The 5,584-nt window shown below is 37.5% G+C and overlaps 1 non-coding gene across 1 annotated transcript; it reads right to left on the bottom strand.

Moving 5' to 3' along the window:
• Window positions 1-4,643: 4,643 nt before the first annotated feature.
• Window positions 4,644-4,715, bottom strand: Trnap-cgg. The gene has a single exon. It is a non-coding gene; the product is annotated as a tRNA-Pro (tRNA).
• Between the last annotated feature and the right edge of the window lie 869 nt (window positions 4,716-5,584).

A 5,584-nucleotide genomic window follows, 5' to 3' on the forward strand; every position in this document is an offset into this window, starting at 1 on the left:
AACGTAAGAAATCATCCGGTCAGATGCAAACATAACAACCGGTTGACGGCGAACATGCGTGTCTTCGATTTCAATTCCAGATGCGGACTGGGTTCGTTTCGTTCGGCCTGAGGATGACGGACTGTGGTAGGGTGGCGCTTACAAAAACCACAAAATACGTTGCACGTTTTTCGTGTTATTACGAACATATGATCGAGAGTACTTGTACTTATATGTCAAGAGACTTTATCTCAAAACCCTGACCATCCACACCATTTTATAATCCCTTAAATCGTAAAGGCGTCGCACTTTACGCCCCGATGATTAGCGGCCGAGCAAAATCGGCGCATCAAAAATTGAGATAGTACTCATAAATTGGCAAAAGTCCCACTCTCCTATTTTAGCAATGTACCTAGTCGCAGTGTGTAAATTTTTAATTTACCTGCTGCAGAAAAGTGTAGGTCCTACAGCAAAAGTTTATAGGATAAATAAAACGTCTCGCTTAGGTCCTCACAAAATTCTAGAGGGGCCCCTTGACACTGTTCCCTTGGGGGGAGAGGCAGAATAGTCTCCTGAGTAAGTGGTAGCGATTTCAATTGAGAAAAATGCTGGATGATGTAAGGAAAATTAGAACACAATTGAAGCATAGGACGGTACAGGCCCAAAAACGGTGACGGATTTAGGTACAAATTTGCCGCCGACTGACTAAAATTCTAAATTATTTTTGCAACTCACAATTTGGTGAAAATTACACATAGTTTTTGGGTAACTTCTGAGCTGAGCAATCATGTACTAATTTATAAGGTGGAGATATGCCTTAAAAATTCTTACACCAGAGCTTACACAAAATTACTAAATTTAAATTGTAATATTGGAACACTATTGGAATATTTTAAAAATTCGTTCGGAAACACTACGAGAAATCGATTGGCGACAGTTTAATATTTCTTTTCGTTCTCGAGTTAGACGAAGAACAGACTGACGGACGGACAAAACCATTACACAATTTTTTTTCAAAAAAGTTTTGGTAGTTGTTTTGACTCCGAGGTGATGCCACGACGTTTCTGGTAACGCCGTTACAGCACGTTGCGCCGGCGCTTGGTTTAACTCTTTTTGGAGTAACGGGTCAGCAGACATGAAGGTTCAGGTCAGCGACTTTTATTGACACTCTGTCACGCTATTTAAACAGTGGCAATCCCAGATGTCAAATGGAGCTGTAACTCGGGAGGAACCTACGCTATTGGTGAACAGTAGGTGTTCTAGTCCTATACACTATGGGTGAACAATAGGACTTGGGCAACCTACGCTATGGCTAACTAGGTGTAAGAGTTCTACGCTATGGGTGAACAGTAGGACCAGAGATAGTCTTCTTCGCTATGAGGAACAAAACTCGACAGAATTTTTATGGTCATTGTCATGTTTAATTCCTCCGACATCTCGGATTACAGGAACGTCGCTTTAAGCTTAAATCGGTCGAGATTATTTAAAGCAGACAAAATAAACATTCTTTTGGGCCCACCACTCATGGGATTGCATGATATGATGTTTATTTTGATTTTTAAATTTAATAATTGGCGATTTTAGCGCCCCCTTTTGAACGGCACCCAGGGTACGTGCCCTGCCTACCCCACCCTAGTTACGCTTCTGAGTTTTTCATATACAGACGTAGACTGTACAGTACTACAATACAGAGATTTTTGTTCAATGTAGGAGACTCGTTTTCTGTATTTATACAGGGCGAGTTTTTATTACTTCTTAGCTTTGTCAAAATTTCATCAAATGTTGACATTTTATTTTAGTTCAATTTTTTGAGATGGCAACGCCTAAGTGGGCAAAATGTTTCGTTTCAAATTTTCTTGTAGCTTTACAAAATAGCGAAGCTGTGGCCATTTTCGAGATTACGCTGGCGTTCATTTATTTTTGTATGGACGGCATATTAGATTTGTACGTCAGTCGATAGAGAAACAAGTGCACAATCAGCGATAGGTACCAAATACTTCATTTATTTCATTCGGAAATTAGTCTTGAATTTTTGATTTGAAGTTTACAGTGTATTTCTTATAACAATACATACAATTCTATGGCTTGCTTAAAATTGTTGTTCGGAACAATTTCGTTGAGACGCCATCATACAGGATGATCCATAATCTGGTAGACCTCTTCACTCAAGAACATAGGAGGCAATTAAGAAAATTGAAAAGATGGTGACATGGTGTTGACAAATCGAAGAATTAAAGTTTCAGTAATTCCAGGTTCCTCAGTCCTCGCACCAGAACAGAAACTCTCAACAGGCATTTTTCGGAAAAATTTTGATGCTTTTTAAAACAAGATATCGATACTTTTTCAAAAATTATCACTGAGATTTTCCAACGAAACACGAAACGATACAGTGGCATAAAACCACCAATAAAAAGCGAAAACGCAGTGTTCAGCGGGAAAATTGATGGCAACGGTTTACTGACATGACAAGCTTTGTGATGTATCGGTAACGTTAAACTAAACGTCCAGGTTATATGCAGAAAACGTTATTTTGTCTATACATAACGCTTTTTGTCAGATAACCCATAACGTTAAGTTTGAAGTTTCTAATACATCACAGAGTTAAGTTAATTAAGTAGGTACATGAAAAGGGACACTACATTTAACTGAAAATATAGAGACTATTCAAAACCTTAAATAAACATAAGCCCATAAGTAGTGCTCGACAGTGTTCAGTAACTTTCTTTTCTCCGCTATTCTCAATAACACATCTTCATTGAATTTGATTTTCAAAGCCCTTCTCCATAACCACATTTCCAGACTTTTAATTATTTTCTTCTCCCTCTCACTTAATATCCACGTTTCCCAGCCATATAGGAAGACACTCCACACAAAACAGATCACTAGACTTGTCTTCAACTCCAGCTCCATTTTACTAGCAAGGGCCCTTTGTACACCCTGACTAGAGTAGTCCGACCCCTCAACGTTACTAAAGCCATCCCACAGGTAAGATGAACCTAAGGATGCTGGAATGAAATGCGACTCTAATCGTAGCCATGTCCGGCAAGAATACCGTCAACATGGATCGTCTCAGTTTGACTAAAGAGTGGCATCCCTCAATACCTCTGCTATTCAACAACCCCTTATTTTTCAGATGCAAGGATGCCAGAGTGGCCTATCTCTCACGTGGAGATCTAGCGGCGGCAGACCGAGAAGGGCCTCCATGACGACTGTGAGAGTTGTTCGCAGCGCGTCCGTGCAAGTAAGGTAAACGATCATTTTCACCAGCGAATCTCCGGTTACACTCAACCGATTTCGACAACGCTTTTTTTAACTGGCATCAGAATGTAACGACGCAATTAGTGAAATAAAAGAAGCACGTAGGGTTACTTAGTGCACCTTGCGTCACATTTAAAAGATTATGTGAGATCATGGATCATTGTAAATGCGCCTGAACCAGGTGAGAATGATTTCGGAAAATCACAGATGTTTATTATTCGTAAAAGGTTGAAGATTGATACATGTGCCGTTGCAAAATTGTGTTGGAAATTTGATCCTCTACAATTTATCTTCTACAAATTTGTCATTTCTATTTCCGTTTGCCTTACGTTTTGAAATAAATACGCGCGATCATGATTTTCTTAAGAAAACACTTAAGACTTCACTAGTGGAAGTGTGATATATTATTCAGTGGAAGTGAAGCAGTTGGCGTAGAGCAAGATGATGGGGCTTTCAATCTTTTGTTTATGCATCTCTCGGTATATTTTTACATATTTATCTACTCGTTACATTTTATTTTCAATATTTTATATAGATCTATATATTATATAAAAAAGATGGTGATCAAAGGAACACCTTCTTGAGAGCCAAAATCTGTTTACTCCATTGTCCTTACAAAAGTTCTATCCCAGTGAAACTGTTCATTTTTTTAGTATTAGAGCGAAAAATGACTTACCATAAGAAATCCTCTACTTTGACGTTTTTTGAACAGTAATTGTGTAAGAAGTGCTGAACATGTTGTTCCTACACGATAGGAGGGAGTACATTTTGCTATGCCTCCAACCAGTTACCAAGTTCGGAAGAGCCCAAAATTTGCGTTATGTGGTCAATTATAAATTTTTTACGCAGTGTTTGGGCCCTGAAGGCAATACATACTACGATTTGATAGCAAAACTGGATTCTCGGAAGGGGCTGCAGCCCGGCGGCCCTCTCTCTGGTTGCGCCACTGGCGTGCTTATTCCAACATGGTATAGTCACAGAATAGGAAAATATTGTAGCGTAATCTTTATTCTGTGGTATAATCATTTATGCCGCATGGGTCTATTTGAATGGGTTTTTGTAACCAATTAATGCTTTACATTTCTAAAGTTTCAATTTATAAATTTAATAGAAGAGCTTCTCGGGATAGAATAGAATAAAATATTTAGATACGGTTCTGTGCACGACCGCTTTTTAAAGAACCCAATATTGAGTAACGGAATTTTCTTGATAGGCCACCCGCAACACGTCCCATTACTTCAATTTTCAAATCTTCCTTCAACATGCTTTATCAGTGTATTATACAATAGGTTACACTTACACCTTAAAAACGAGTTATTGGCCTTACTGCTTATATAAAACAACAATAAAATATGAGTAGCAGGATGGATAACTTACAAGAATGTAGCTAACTATTAAAAAAAATAGGGCTCGTCCGGGATTTGAACCCGGGACCTCTCGCACCCGAAGCGAGAATCATACCCCTAGACCAACGAGCCGACTTGTTTAATGTTTGATAATAATGATTGTTCTATTTACGACAAAACAAATTAAACAAATACCAAAGTAATACATTTATAGCAACATTATTTTAATAATATAAAATATATTATTAATTAATTTCATAATTATTAACTATATGTAATAATAATTTGATCTGCTATGAAAATTTTGCACTTCATAACTATGTTACATAAACGAGTTTGAATAATTTCAAGTTCTGACCGTAAAGACATTTTTGCAAATGCAACACACACTACATATTCGTGAATCATTGTAGCATAATATACCACAGCTATGATTGTAGTTTGTCTACCACTGAATATAACTACAAATGCCTAAGAAAATTTCAACATTCTTTACCTAAATAGTTTGTGAATTAGGTCCTAATGGATTTAAAAGTAAACTAAGAAAATGAGCTTATTGATTTAATAACCTAGAATTTAAAAGTACTGCCGTTTGTTTATGGAATAAAATAGGGTGAATCGCCCAGTTAGCCGGCCACCACCCGTTCTCGGCCACTTTAGGAGAATTAGGGAATAAATTAGTACAAACTTTTGTTTCGATCCGCGATTTTTACAGATCCTACTCAACACTCCTTTCCCCACCACTTTACGGATCACGCCATTTTTTTAAGCACATGTCACCATAAAAAATGGCAGTTAAAAGTTGGCTCTTGTGAAACGTGCGTGCCTGCGGCTGTTTACTGCAGATTTGCTAGGGTACATCTCATAAGGGAATAGTGATTATTTTGTGTAATACTGATTATAAAGGTAAGTGTTATTAAATTTTAGATAAATAATATGTCGATGTACTATTATATTTAAGAAAATAATGATAATTCATAAGTACTAATTATTTTATGGGG

The sequence above is a fragment of the Photinus pyralis genome, unplaced genomic scaffold (genome assembly GCF_008802855.1).
Source record: "Photinus pyralis isolate 1611_PpyrPB1 unplaced genomic scaffold, Ppyr1.3 Ppyr1.4_LG8, whole genome shotgun sequence".
Lineage (NCBI taxonomy): Eukaryota > Metazoa > Arthropoda > Insecta > Coleoptera > Lampyridae > Photinus > Photinus pyralis.